General features: G+C 36.3%; 1 long non-coding RNA gene across 7 annotated transcripts in view; it reads left to right on the forward strand.

Annotated features, from left to right (window-relative positions):
• LOC111560024 overlaps nt 1–16,094 on the forward strand; it is a 319,103-nt gene that overhangs the window by 189,532 nt on the left and 113,477 nt on the right. For 4 of the 7 annotated variants that reach the window (XR_006596337.1, XR_006596340.1, XR_006596338.1 and 1 more), the window contains exons 5-6: nt 22–107; nt 9,946–9,989. This is a non-coding gene — a long non-coding RNA (uncharacterized LOC111560024). Of the gene's footprint in view, nt 1–21; nt 108–1,913; nt 3,292–9,945; nt 9,990–16,094 lie in introns of those variants that run through there. The other 3 variants (XR_006596342.1, XR_006596343.1, XR_006596341.1) reach the window with 2 other exon arrangements.

Raw genomic sequence — 16,094 nt, forward strand, 5'->3', positions numbered from 1 at the left:
ATTGATGTAATTAACTTATAGGTGTCCTAAGAGTACTAAGAAATCACTTTGATCACAATTGATGATTCCCAGTGATGGCCAACAGTGAGCCACCCTAGCAAACTTTGGTGAGTATGCCTGGCTCAAAGATCCATTTCACACAGGAAATTTTAAACTTGTGAAGTTACATTAATATGTGAAATGGTACAATGCTAATTCAGGTAAAATGAAAATATATTGCCTGTTCTAGCGTGACATTCTCATGAATAAGTAGGAAGGTGACACATCATCCTTGAAGGGCTGTCCTTCCCTGACATATGGTTATTCAGATGTATGCCCTGGGATCTTTAGGACATGGTCTATGTCTGGTTGCTAAGGTCACATCCAAACTGTGAATGGTTAGACCCACAGCAGTCCACGAAAGTATAACCAGTTTCTAATGTACTGTAAGCATTTCCGGCCAGAATGTTCATTATTGGAGGTGTGCTCAAATGCCTCAGGATCTCTTCACTGATAACTTCTTCTCTGCCTCCTGTATCCTAGCTTGGTATAATGACCTTAAGGAGTGCTCATTTTTCTTTAAATGATGATATGATGGCAAAGGCAGAATGTGATATCCTCAGGAGGATATCTCATACATTTGAAATAACTAACACTATGTGATATTTCAATACGTTACTGAGGATATAAATAATGCCTGAGAGATGTCTTGGGGTGCCTGGGTGACTCAGTCCGTTAAGAGCCTGGCTTCCGTTGAGGTCGTGATCTCACAGTTCGTCAGTTGCAGCTCCGTATTGGGCTCTGTGCTGACAGCTCAGCCTGGGGCCTGCTTTGGGTCTGTGTTTCCTTCTCTGTCTGCCCCTTCCTTGGTCATGCTGTCTCTCTCTCTGTCTCTCTCTCTCTGTCTCTCTCTAAGATAAATAAACATTAAAAACAAATAATTCTTTTTAAAAAGAAATGTGTTTAACAAGTTATTCATCATTATTAAAAATTATGTACAACTTTCCTAAACTTGATTTTTAATTAAATCACTCTCATTGCTTCCCTCAAAACCCTTTGACCTAATCACCAGGGCCATTAACATGCCCACCTAGAAAGTTATGACATCAGTATAACTGAAAATCAGAGCAGAGTTTGAGGGTACGAAATGCATCTTATTAATATTATGCTGTAACTCTGTCACCCAGTGTAGTAACCGCAAGGACGTTGTTGCTTAGAACTGGAACAAATACTCAGTTGTCCTGCTGGAATTTAGCTCCTTAAACCTAGGCAGCAATTTGCAGTTGCTTAGACTGGCTTTAGATCTAACTTCCTTCAAAGGTATATATTTATGTAAAATTGGATACTTCATCTTAGCATAATGCTTGTAATAATAGACAAAGACCACCAGGGAGCCGAGCCCGATGCAAAAGCAAAAGAGCCTTTATTCGAGCTAGCTCGAGCTCAGTCCCCTACCTGCGCAACGCAGCGGTGAGATGCTGGGGAGAGAGAGCCAGTTTCAAAACCACAAAGCTTTTATTGGGGTCTAGGGGCAGTTGGTGAGGTAATGGCTGTGGCCTCAGCTGATTGGCTGGGGAAGGGTCATGGCCTTGGCCGATTGGCTGGGAAAGGGTTGGAGTCCTGTTACTCAAGGGGAGGAGGCGTGGTCGGCTGGCGTAGGTCCGCCCCTTCATTACAATAATATAAAATAGTAATAACATGGCAACTGTGGCTTTGGAAACCAATCACATATAAACATACAAAATAGATCATCATATGTATATAATACATAGTATCAAGTCGTATAACTGAACATGTCAAGAAAATATCAAAAAATGAAAAAATATCAAAATTTATTTTTGAAGGTGTTGGGTTATATTAGTTTTGTAGAGTTGCCATAACGAAGAACCACAGAGTGGCTTAGAATAACAGAAATTTATCTCCTTACTTTTCAGGGGCCTAGAATTCTGAAATCAAGTTGTCGGCAGGCTGTGTTCCCTCTGAAACCTGTAGGGGAACTTATGTCTTCCTTATGCTGCTGGTCTCTGGTGTTCCCTGGCTAGTGGCAGTGTACCTCCAGACTTCATATGACATTCTCCCTGTGTCTCTTCACATAGTCTTCCCTTTGTGCATGTCTGTCTCTCTTTCCAAATTTCTGCTTTTTACAAGGATACCAGTCCTACAGGATTACGATCCACTGTACCTCATTTTAACTTCACTGTCTCTATAAAGACCCTATTTCCAAATAGGGTCACATTCTAAGGTACTGGGAATTACGATTTCAACATACCTATTTTTTGGAGAGGCACAGTGCTGTAAACTCTGGGTCTAGAGTTCTTTCTTGTCTATCAAGAAAGTGGGACTCAGGATTAAAATTCGAGAGAAGACAAGAGCCCTATTAAGGGTCCTTGCTCAGTTTTTATTAGGATCAGAAGGCTTACAAATGTGGTGATGAATGTGCACAAAGGGACGGTGAAACTGTGAACATTCACCCAAGGACATGAGGGAAAGAGGGTTTTGAAGATATGAGGGGTTAGGGGTTTGAGTTTACAAAACAAAATCCGGCCCCAGGCAGCCTGCGGGCCAGGCCCAGGCGGAAGGTTGTTTATAGCAGACATGAGGCACCACCTCCTTTTACCTAAACTGGTCTAGGGGACAGGAAAGACAGGACATGCTACCTCAGGGTCATTAAGGCACCTTTCTTTTGCTAATTAACTCCTCTCTAGGCAACTTTGCACAGCAGTCTATAGCCCTGTTTACCCTTTTACTTCATTTGATCCTTCTTCCTGTGAAAGCAGTTTTCTGCTATTGTAGTAAGTTGGCTGGTGTTTCCACCCTGAATTCCTAATCTTCTTTATGCATGCACCTTTGTTTTATATTGGGGCCTTTGCCCCGCCCTCTCTATACCTATTTACCTAATCTTGTTTACCCAAACTTGTGTGTGAGCATCCTATGGCTTTCTAATTCTTTATGCCTTGTTAACCCATCGATGCAGGCCCAGGGAATTCCTAAGCTTGTTCCCCACAATACAGTTCACTCTGTAACAGGCTACAAATATTTTTATTTTAATTTAGAAAATTCCCAGGATTCCCCTTTAAAAGCCTATACATTTTACCTTTTTGTGACACAAAAAAATGACATTCCTCCTTTTGGGAACTATTGGAATTCTCTTAATTGTACCTAAAAGATTTGTTATACCTAGCATTGTTCCATAGATAAGGCTTGAGGAAAAATAGAAGTATATGATAATGATTTATTAGAACTACAGTGTAACAGTTGTTTTATGGAAGTCCCTGTATAAAAGAAGGCTAATAAATTGCTTTTACCTAGGAATTTGCTCAACATAAATTTCTATTTTCCACATTACATTGGTTTTCAAATACTTCTACAAACCATTGTTTTCCTTTCACTTTCAGGATCTGCTGTGCTATTCTAGCGATATTTCTGGATAGCTGTAAAGATTCCAAGGAATAAGAATAGCATATTTAATGTACCGATGTTTAGTTGCTTGTGGAAAATTATCATTGTCCTTTCTTTGCCAGTGAAGCGTAGTACTGAATATGGGGATTAGCAGTAGGTCCTGTGTCATTTTCTAAGCACTACTGCAGGATCACTAAGCAGGGCAGTTCCATATTGGGAATTTCAAAATAGCAACCTGACCTTTATATTGCAGTGAACTTAACACACAGCTCTTATTGAGAAATAAATGAGGAAAGGTTTTTTTCTTTTTTTTTTTTTTTTAATCGATGTCTTCTGAGTTTTGTCAGGAAAGAAAATGTGGTCGTTTAGGTACCTGGGAAACAGAATTTATGATGGCATTATGCATACCACGCAGTATGGTTACTAAGGAGTCCCCTTGAGATCAGCACTTGAAAAAAAAAATGGAAGAGAATTCAGGATTGGGCAGAGGAAGTGGCTGAATTGTGATGCAGACCTGAGACAATCTTGGTTAACCCCATGAAAAGGTAGAATGGCCCATCAGTGCTGTCCTAGGTTGGGCTACACTGGCCAAACCAATATAACCTCTAAGATCAGTCGTTGGATATGAGCCCTCAGGACAAAGGGTGCCATCTTGGGGATATGATGGCACCTTCTCCAGCTGAGGTGATTCTAAAGGAACTGATAGCTGACAGAAATCTGCCCACAACCCACTTAACAACTGGGGCAACAAGTCCTTCCTTCTTTGCTCGAGCATCCAGACAGCACACCAAAGTGTGCACCACCAGGGAAAAGAATCATAATTTTTTTTTTAATTTGATGTTTATTATTTTTTTTTGAAAGAGACAGAGCATGAGTAGGGGAGGGTAGAGAGAGGGGACACAGAGTCAGAAGCGGGCTCCAGACTCTAAGCTGTCAGCACAGAGCCCGACATGGGTCTCCAACCCACAAACTGTGAGATCATGACCTGACCCGAAGTCAAATGCTTCACCCACTGAGCCACCCAGGCCCCAAGAATCATAGTTTAAGATGTGCTTTCAACCATGCTTTCACTGGCTACGCACCAATAATGTGGGTCCATACATTTATGAAAAAAAAAACTTCAGGTATGTTCATTGCATTACAATTATAAAAACTAAGCTTATTTTCATTTCTGCTTCACTTATTCATCCTTTTGGGATACCATATAACTGAACATTGCTTCACCTCTGTTGTAACTTGAATTAGAGAATGTGAACATGGGGTTATCTCAATTTAAAATTGCTAAATCTTGTAAATGATGCCATCATCCTGATCTGATTTTTTTTTTAATGTGAAGAAATATATATGCATGTGTGTGAGGGAGACAGAGACAGAGGGACATGCACGTAGTCCTGTTTCCACCGGGATATTCATGTAATCCTAAGAATAACATCACTATGCTACCAAGCATCTTACATTTGTCTTCACTATTGTCAGAGAAAATATGATGGACAAGTGTAGGTGCTGTTCCCATGTTTCTAATAGTGTCCTTGAATTCTCCATAAGCCAAATAATATTTTGGGGTCAGAAAGTCCAAATCTATTTTATTTGTTGAGAGTACCATTTTGAGCATGCATAATGCCATTTTAAAAAATTGAATAGAGAAATAGTAAACTCAGTTTTGTCAGCAGAATCATTCTGAATTGTGATAGAATAGGAGACTGGAAGAACACACTTGTTTTCTAATGACAAGGGAAATTATTTCTAGGGAAAATACGTGCTTTTAACTTAGAAATCACCAGCCTTGATGGGGGAGTTTTCAAGAGATTGCAAAAATGTAACCCTCTTGCCATCTATCATTTTCCCTGTCACATTTGTCTCTAAACACGTTAAGAGTGAATCTGGTCATTCGTAACTACATACTGCTAATTTATGATGTCAGCTTTGCATTGATCTTTTTCTGTTCTGAAGTTCACTTAACTTTATAACATCTCCTGAAATATTACAAAATTTTCCATTCCAATCAAGTCCGTTAAAATGCCTGTTTGGATTATCGAAATAGATTTCGATCTGGTTTCCCTATACCTCTCCTACTCATAATCAAAACAGTCAGTTTGATTTTCCCAATACGCAGATGTGTTTGAATCATATACCCACTCTAAACACTTGATGCACCTCAGTGCATATAAAATTATGTAGAACCTCATCTTGAATTCAGGATCATTCATAAAATTGTTTCCATCCATATTTATGCTCTGAATTTACACTACTCTTACTGATGTCCCCTATTGACTCCCAACCTGAATGAGACAAATTAAATGAAACGTAATTGAACTCCAAGATCTTAATTACAGGTCCATGTAATGGAGGTATACCTTCTTCCCCTCTCCCATGTTGACAATTGACTAAATTTTAATATTGCCCTTAACCCTAGTGTTCTAAAATTTTTACAGAAATAATAACATATTTTATTGAGCCTTCCGAATCATTCATTTTCTTCTTTCCTGCCTTCCTTTCTCACCTTTTCTTTTCATTATACATCTCAGTCTCTTAAGGACTTGTTTCGAGTTTACAATTTATCCTGAGAATGGTGAACAGTATTTAGTAGAGTATTCCAAGATGAGTTTGACTTGTAAATACCACAGTTATAAGATGACTTTATGCATTCAACATGCTTTTCACTCTTGTATAAATTATCTTATTTTGCTTACTTTTAAAAATGTTACAGTAACTTTCTGAATTGGTATTCAAGTACACACACATATTTATTTCACAATTTAAATTTTAGGCTTTTAAAAATGTCTTATTCAGTATGCCAGTCTGGTGATAATCACTCTCTTTCACCCATTCCATTGTTTGAGCAGACCGTTTGAACTTTATGCATAAATACGATCTTCCAGTGTGCTTGTGTTTGAAAATTCTATTTTTTTTAATTCTTTGTTTCCAACAATGAGCTTAATTGGTGTTTTAGGCAACTGAACTGATAATTAGGGGAAAAAAAATATATATATATATATATGCCAGATTTCAATGATGCAACATAAAAAAATACATGAGAACAATTATGAAATTTATTTTAAATAAATATGATAGAAAATCAACTTTCAATATAATTGTAAAGAAGAATACAGAACAAGTGTAACAGAAACAATTGTCAAATCTTAAAAATTATGAAACTTTCCAAAAAGACCAGAAAGAAGGATAAGGAAACAACCTATAACTATCCAGGCAGGAAGAAAGAATAACTTACCTGTTAAAAAGACAGAATTAAGCTGATGGCAGACTTCTCAGCAACTCTCAATGTTAGAAGGCAGTGGAGAAATATATGCAAAATCTTAAAAGGAAGAATGTTATAAAGGATTTTTCACTCATCTAAGATTTCTTTCTTGGATAAAGACATTAGAAAGACATTTTCACTTATACAGGAATTTAAAAATATGCATAATTCTTCATTTATAAGTACTTAAATTTGATGACCAGCAAACTGAAATATTGAATACAACTAAGAGCACAAGAACACAAAAGTTATACATACAATATCTGATTATAAGCACCCAAAAAAACCACATAGCATAATATAGATATCTATGGTATTATCGCTTATCTAGTTACAAAAGTTGAATGTTAATGTTAAAAATCAGTTATTTAAACAGAAGAATCTAATTTTAAAAGTAGCTCTCTAGTTTCTAGATACTATTAATACATATTGGAATTAGAGGGCCAAGAGAAATGAGTATATATTTTCCCTCTTTTTATACATACATGTTTGTGTCTATGTGTGTGTGTGCACATACTATAAAAACAAGCTAAGAAATTGAAGTCTACATCAGAAATAAAATAAACAATGGAACAAAAAGAGGAAAGAAAGCAAAATATAAGTGTTAAAGATAAGAGCACAAATATAACTTGTAACAATAAATTTGAAGGACAATGACTCTTTGAAAAGGAAGCCAATGAGAAGACAATGCAGGAGATTGGTTGCGAAGGAGCTTACCACAGCTGGAGTGAATGGGCAGCAAGGACACCAGCCAAGAAGTCTTCCTACCTCTAAACACACAGTAGAACTTTCCCCCGAGGGCACAGCAGGAATCCAAAAAGATTGGCAAAGGTCAACGTCATGAGAGCCAGCACTCAGCAAACGGGGAAAACTCTAATGGAAGAAATAGAGTTAATAGTGGACATTGAAGCAAGTGTATGTAATACCCTAGGGGAGGTCAGGGGGTGAATCACATCCATTATATGACAACACGTTTTAGTGCAACCAGAAACAAATTAATGGTAAAGTATTAAAAACTTAGGAATATAAAACTATTAAGGTTTTAAAATTAAATTACCTTTTAAGATGGTCTAAATAACAGACTAGTATTAGATCAAGAGAAAACAAAGTAGGTGGAAATGTTTCTGAAGGCAGCCCACTGGGAGATAGAGAGATGGCCAATGTGAAAGAAAAGTTAAGAGGTAAGGAATATGAAGACACTCATTCCAACAGGTTTTTATAGAAGTTCTAGAAGGAAGGCATAGAGAAAATACAAGATTTTTTTAGAACTGCTACCATGAGTAAGATAATAAGAAATAGTACCAAAACATAGTACCAAAATGGTGGGTGAGGTGATAGCAACCAAAATAGTGTGGCCGGCCTAGAAGAATGTAACTCTGATAACCAAAGTTTATGATTCTGCACAAAAACTTTCTATTAGAGAAAGCCTTAATAAAAATAAAAATCCATATAAGTAAAAGTTGGGAAATAAGCTGATGAGGCAGAGATTACTAGGGAAAGAGAAATTTCTGAGCTAAGGAACATACCAACACTAGAGTTCACATTATTAATGGTCATATAAGTAGCTTAGAATGAATAAAAATGGACTCGTTTTTGACATTGCTGAAAAATGAACCACAAGCGTGATAAAAATGCTTGAGAGAGAGAGAAAGGCTGGTGACATGCAATTAAAGTACTTACAGAGAAGCTGTTAGATCTGAGGGACAGAAATAATGCATCTGCCACAAAAGTAAATATTTATCCCTAACGTACAGTTTAAGAAATGAAACAATATTGTCCTATAAATTTGGGTGACAAAAACTTTAGAGAACTTTCTCTACAGAATGAGAGGATAAATTGTACTAGAGGAATAGTATTTAGAGGACACTACGGTAAAATGTGACACTAAGACACTAGTTTATTATTGATATATAAGGGTCAAGAATCCCTCGAGTAACCAAGTGGAAATAGAAAAAGTGATACACACAAGAGAAAAAAGTCAAGCTTACTTGATTTTTCATAGTAACTTGCTAGTGGACACATAGTATGTAGAAATTCTGAGAGAAAGAAATTACTACCAAAAGCTATTAAATCGGTTTCTTTGTAATCCAGTTTAAAATTATTAAGTAGACCTTCTCAAACATTTCTTCTTCCCCTGCTCCTTTCTTCCTTCTTTTCTTCCTTTTACGAATGTTTATTCACACCTTTTGAATGCCATGAACCATTCTAGTGACTAGAGATTAAATGGTGAACAGACGAAACATTGCCCTCCTGAAAAAATTTATTTCTGTGTGAGCAACATACAGTAAACAAGTAATATATAATAGACATTGTAATTTTATATAATATCAAGTGTCTAATTTCATACTGTATTGTGTTTTGAAGAAAATGAAGCCAAGATAGGACCAAGGGCTGGTGGTGGCTGGTTGTTACTTTCAGTTGAGTGGTTCAGCAGACCATTTTTTAAAAATGATATGTAAAATGAGTATTAAATGTTGGGCAACCTTGCAAAGATCTGGCAAAAGTGACTTTCAGGAAAAAATATCAATAAGTATATTGTCCCATTGATGGATATCAGCTTGGCCAGTTGAAAGATTTTTATGGCGCCAGGATAGCTATGGCATGGTGTGGAAAGATCAATGTAGGAGATAAATGTTGGTGAAGAAACCGTCAGCCAACTGTTCATGGCAGTGACATACTTGATGACCACTTCCAGCATAGAGGATTGGAAATAGCCTAACAATGTCTTCCACCAGGAGCAGCAGAACAAGGAGGTCAATTTACTCCATGGTTCTGGGTCTCCAAGAAAGACATGACTCCCACAGGCCCTGGACGGAATGAACTTTACTCACATAGTAAAGAAACAGAATTAAGATCCCCATCAATATAGGTCATTGATCCCCTGTGGCCATTGGGTCTTGTCCCACAGCCTACGCAGGCAGTGATCTGCATGCACCTCCTTTGTGCTGAAGGCTAAGGGCTCCTTTCCCAACTAGCTGGAATGGAGATAGTGTATATGAGACATGCCTAAGCAAAGAAGCACGCATTGAGTCCAGAACAGAGAAATATGTTCCTACACCAGATGGTCAGCCCAGAACAGACTGTGCGAGCTCTTTAATCTCTCTGTAAGAAAGTATTCCAGGCCCCAGGCCCATTCTTGTGCAATCAAGAGAAGTAGAAAGATTGCATGCATATGACTGCCTTTCTCAACACTGTCAAGTTTTTCTAGGACTTGGTAAGAAATTTTCACTTTAAGTGTAATGAGCAGGTTTTGGAGGGTTTTAAGCTGAAGAGTGGTATATTTTCATTAACATTTTAAATAATCTCCCCAGATAATTCAAACGCAAGAAAATATCTCAGGAAGATGGAAGTACAGGTAAGTGGCTTGGACAGTGTCTAGACTACTAAAAAAAATATTTACTGGATGAATTAATATGGAAATCCTTATGGAGGAAATCATAAAATTTTCATGAGAGATGATAGACAAAAATGCTTTCCTAAAATCTCCGTCTCCTAAGTTCATGCCATCAAACTGTATGAACCACTCAGACTCTTGTTACAGTCTTCTCCAGTTTCCATTACTCCTTAAGATTTTAGCACTTAAACATCTTCCTCCTGTCATATGTTTGTTGGTGATTTTTCCAATACCCTGACCTGTCCATTATTTGATCTTCTCTCCTCATATCTGCTCATTTACTTTGGTTGCCCAACCCACTGATATCCTATACCTTGTCGTTACTATTAAATCACCATCTCCATAACCTCAATTTCATTTATCCCACTCTTCAACTGTCATGCCCTCCTTTCAGCTGAAATGACTCTAAGAACTCTTGTACACAACTAGATGTAATTTCCATGGATATTGTCTTCTGATTACTGTCCAACATTGCTTTGTATCCTTAATTTTATCCCTGTTAGCTTAAATTCCATACAGCGTCATTTAATCGCTCCCCTTCCACACACCCTCAACTCTTGCTCATTTCTGCTTCCAACGTATTCCCTCAGTAAAGCACTAACCCTAGTTAAATGGATGTCTTCATTTATGCCGTTACTGATTGAAGTAGATGAACATGGTTAGAAATAAATACCTACCATAATGATGGCATTAGATTTAAATTCATGATTAGTCATTCCGAGTAACAGCCTTACAGGCATACTTCTCTGTCACTTCTTTGAGGATTGCATCACATCTCCTGTTTACTTCTGTCGGTCGTTACTCTATGACTCCAGGGGGAAAAACCTTGAGAACACAGCAAATGTGAGGTGAAAGCCCATGAAGATAGCAATGACCTGATGTTGTCTAAATGTGCCAAGTAAACCAAGAGTGTACCTGGGGAGGAAAAAAAAAATACGTTGTTTACAAGAGACACACTTTAAATATAGCAACACAAAACACTTAAATAGGAGGAGAATATGTATAATACAAACACTAACTCACAGATGGACAAAATAGAGTTTAAGTCAGGAAATGTTTGTAGAGACGAGAAGAAAAATTTCCTAATGATGAGTGAATTCACAAGGAAGATACCACAGTTTTAAATCTTCATGTACTAAAAGGTATCATTTCAAACTATCTACCTAAAAAGTATACAGAACTAAAAAAGGGAAATCATGGGAGGGGGCGATTTTATAGATGATAGAATAAAGATATAAAGACTGTAGAAAATCTGATCAACAAACATCAGAATAATGGCCCATGTATGGAATGGTGCAAAAACCAAGGTGGTAACTAAGAATTTCTTCATACATGGGAAACATAGACGCCAAAAGTGACTCTATGCTCTGAAGAAATTTCCACAAAGACTCCAAAGAATTATAGAATATGTTCTCTGAAAACAAAATTAATCTAGACATTAATTCAAAAAACAAGAAAAAAGAAACTAGAAAATTCTCAATTGTCTAGAAATTCAATGAATTATTCTAATAATTCCTGAGTCAAAAAAGTTCCTGGAAAATTAGAAAATATTTTGAAAATAAAATAGAAATATATCATAACAAAATTTGTGGGGAACAACTAGGGTGTATATATTAAAATATTGAAATTTTGCATATATAAATATTGAAACCAAATGAACTAATTTCAATGTCAAGAATCTAGAAGAATTTACAATATACCAAATCTAAAGAAAAGGAAAGGAATAATAAAGATGAGAACAAAAACTAATTTAAAACATAATAAAACTTATAATAAAAAGGTAAATTAAAATAATGATACTATGAAAAACTTAACAGTTACTAAAATCTTAGCCAGACTTACACAAAAAATAGATTGCTAATATGAGAACTAAAAATGGGATATCAAAACATGCTGCAGACAGCAAAAGTGAGAGAGATATTCTGGCTTTCACTTAAGAGAGCCTATTGTTAACATTAACAACTCAGGTAACAACAGATGTTGGCGAGGATGCAGAGAAAGAGGATCTCTTTTGCATTGTTGGTGGCAGTGCAAGCTGGTGCAGCCACTCTGGAAAACAGTATGGAGGTTCCTCAAAAATCTAAAAATAGAACTACCCTATGACCCAGCAATTGCACTACTAGGCACTTATCCAAGGGACACAGGTGTGCTGTTTCGAAGGGACACATGCACCCCCATGTTTATAGCAGCACTATCAACAATAGCCAAAGTATGGAAGCAGCCCAAATGTCCATTGAGGGATGAATGGAAAAAGATGTGTTATATACATACAATGGAGTGTTACTCGGCAATCAAAAAGAATGAAATCTTGCTATTTGCAACTATGTGGATGGAACTGGAGGGTATTATGCTAAGTGAAATTAGTCAGAGAAAGACAATTATCATATGACTTCACTCATCTGAGGACTTTAAGAGACAAAACAGATGAACATAAGGGAAGGGAAACAAAAATAATATAAAAACAGTGAGGGGGACAAAACAGAAGAGACTCATAAATGTAGAGAACAAACTGAGGGTTGCTGGAGGGGTTGTGGGAGGGGGGATGGGCTAAATGGTTAAGGGGTATTAAGGAATCTACTCCTGAAATCATTATTTCAGTAAATGCTAACTAATTTGGATGTAATTTTAAAAAATAAAAAATAAAATAAAATTAAAAAAAAATCAAGTGATGAAAAAATGATAGAGCCTATTGAAACATCTGTCTTGATTCAACATAAAGAACTTTTAACATGCACTTATAAACTTCTACAAAGAGTGCTGATAAAAAGTATATAATACAAAATTCATAAAATGTGTTATTACATATTTCTTAAAATTTTTACAAAAATTCATATGTGATCACTACTTTAGAGTACTAATTGATAGTAACTTCTATTAATTGATTTAATGTCATAAACAGTTTTATTTTTATAAGCTGAAATATGCAGAGAATATTATCAGGCAAAAGCAAAGGATTTGTATGTTTTGCTAACAGACAGTGTTATTTTGGAACAAACATATAAAATAATAGCTTCTTGGGGAGCCTGGGTGGCTCAGTCATTTGGGGCATCTGACTTTGGCTCAGGTCACGATCTCATGGTTTGTGAGTTCAAGACCTGCATCAGGCTTTGTGCTGACAGGTCAGAGCCTGGAGCTTGCCTCAGATTCTGTGTCTCCCTGTCTCTCTGCCCCTACCCTGCTTGCACTTTCTCCCTTTCTCTCTCTCTCTCTCCCTCCCTCCCTCCCTCCCTCCAAAATAAACAAACACTAAAAAAGAAAAATAATAGGTCATTTTCTTGTAAAATATTCCATGCTTATAAAGCAAGTATAAAGATGATATATTTTGATCATATAAGAAATTATCTGTTGATTCATACTTAATAGTTTAACAAAATAAGTTATTTCAACATGGAGTACAATGACAGGCATATAAAAGATAATCAAGGGGTGCCTCTGTGGCTCAGTCAGTTGAACGTCCAACCCTTGATTTCGGCTCAGGTCATGATCCCAGGGTCATGGGATCAACGCCTGCATCAGGGTCCATTTTGAGCATGGAGCCTGCTTGAGATTCTCTCTCTGTCCCTCTGCCCCTATCCCCTTCTTGCTCTCTCAAATAAAAAAGAAAATGAAATGAAATGAAATAAAATAAAATAATAAAAAGATACTCAAAACCCATTGTAGGGAGCCTGGGTGACTCAGTTGGTTAAGCATTCATCTCTTGATTTCGACTCAGGTCATGATCTCACTGTTCATGAGGTGAAGTCCTGTATCAGGCTCTGCGCTAACAGTAGGGAGTCTGTTTAGGGTTCTCTCTCCCTCTCTGTCTCTGCCCCCCACCCCATTCACATCCTCTGTCTCTCTCTCTCTCTCTCTCTCTCTCTCTCTCTCTCAAAATAAGTAAATAAACCTAAAAAAAATACCTTTGTGAATGATCAACTATAGTTTGGTAGAGATGTATCTCAATTTCACAAATGAAACTTTATTAAATTATTCATTCCAATTATATTCAAATTTAATCTATTGTTATTTTCATCTTACACATTAAAATGTTAATGTGTCGTAGTAATAGTGCAATCCCTTTGCTTGCTTTGATGTATTTCTTGGAAAGTTGTTCAAAGGGCTTTTTTTAAATAAAATATTTGTAACATCAACTTATAATGTTAGCTGTGCTTGACATCATAGGAGGTCCTGGAGCTACAAAAAGAAATAAAGTAGCTTCATAAGGAATAAAACACTTGGGAGTAACTTAACAAAGGAGATAAAAGACTTGTATATGAAAGCCACAAAACATTGCTGAAAGAAATTGAAGATGACATTGCTAAATGGATAGACATTCCATGTTCATGGATTAGAAGACTTAATGCTGTTATGATGTTGGTACGTTGCAAAGTGATGTACAGATTCAATGCAATCCCTATTAAAATCTCAATGACATTTTTGTAAAAATAATTTTAGAGACATCTGGTTGGCTCAATCGGTTAAGCATCTGACTTTGGCTCAGGTCATGAACTTGTGGTTCATGGGTTCATGCCCCATGTTGGGCTCTGTGCTGACAGCTCAGAGCCTGGATCCTGCTTCAGATTCTGTGTCTCCCTCTCTCTCTGCCCCTCCCTCATGCATGCTGTATCTCTCTCTCTCTCTCTCAACAATAAATTTAAAAAACATAAGAAAAATATTAAAAAATAATAGTAATGATTTTTTAAATCCAAAAATTCAAATGGAATCTCAAGAAATTCTGAGTAACCAAAACAGTTTTGAAAAGGAAAAACAAAGTGAGAGGACTCATAGTTCCTAATTTCAAAACTTACTCAAAAGTACAGTAATCAAAACTGTGGTACCACCATAAAGACAGTTATATAGACCAATGGAATAGAATACAGAACCCCAATATAAACTTTCATATATACAGTCAAAAGAATTTCAGCAAGTATGGCAAGATCATTCAATGGGAAAGCATCATCTTTTCAACAAGTTGCTCTGGGAAAACTGGATATCCACATGCAAAAGAATGAAATTGGATCCTACTTTATACCATACATAAGAATTAACTCAAAATGGATTAAAAATCTAAATGTAAGAGCTAAAATTATAAAACTCTTAGAGGAAACACAGAGCAAATCTTCATGGCAATAGATGTGACAATGATATGTCTTGGATATGATACTGAAAACAGGCCACAAAAGAAAAAAAAAATTGGACTTCATCAAAATGCATTTTTTGCATCAAAGGACACTCTCAAGACACTTAGAAGACAACCTACAGAATAGGAGAAAACATTTGTAAATCATACATCTGATAAAGGATTAATTTTTAGAATGGATTAAAAACTACAACAGCAGCAAATAACCAACCCAAATAAAAATAGGCAAAGGATTTGAATCTACGTTTCTCCAAAGGAGATATACAAATGACTAATAAGCACAAGAAATAATGGTCAGCATAATTAATAATCAGGAAAATGCAAATGAAAACCACAATTACATCTTCACATACATTAGGATGGCTATTTTTTTTTAAGGCAGAAGTAACAAATGTTAGCAAGGATGTGGAGAAGTTAGAACTTTTCTAAGTGCTGGTGATAATGCGAAATGGTATGGCCTCTGTGGAAGACAGTAAGGTGGTACTTCAAAAACGTAAACACAGAATCACGATATGACTCGGTAATTCCATTTCTAAGTGTAAACCCAAAAGTATTGAAAGCAAGACCTTGAAGAGATATTTGTATACTGATGTTTATGGCAACATTATTTATAATAACCAAAATATAGAAACAACTCAAATGTTCACTAACAGAAAAATGGATAAAGAAAATGCAGTAAATACACATTAGGTAATTTATTCAGCTTACAAAGGAAGGAGATTATTACGTATGTTACAATTTGAGAATATGATGCTAAGTAAAGTCAGCCTCACACAAAAAGGCAAATACTGTATTATTCCATTTATATGAGGTACCTAGACAGTTAAATTCCTAGAGACAAAAAGTAGAATAGTGGTTTTTAGGAACTGAGGGAAGGACAGAATGAGAAGTTGTTTAAATGGTACAGAGTTTCAGTTTGAGATAATGAAAATTTCTAGAGATGAATA

Source organism: Felis catus, chromosome B1 (genome assembly GCF_018350175.1).
Source record: "Felis catus isolate Fca126 chromosome B1, F.catus_Fca126_mat1.0, whole genome shotgun sequence".
NCBI classification, from domain to species: Eukaryota; Metazoa; Chordata; class Mammalia; order Carnivora; family Felidae; genus Felis; species Felis catus.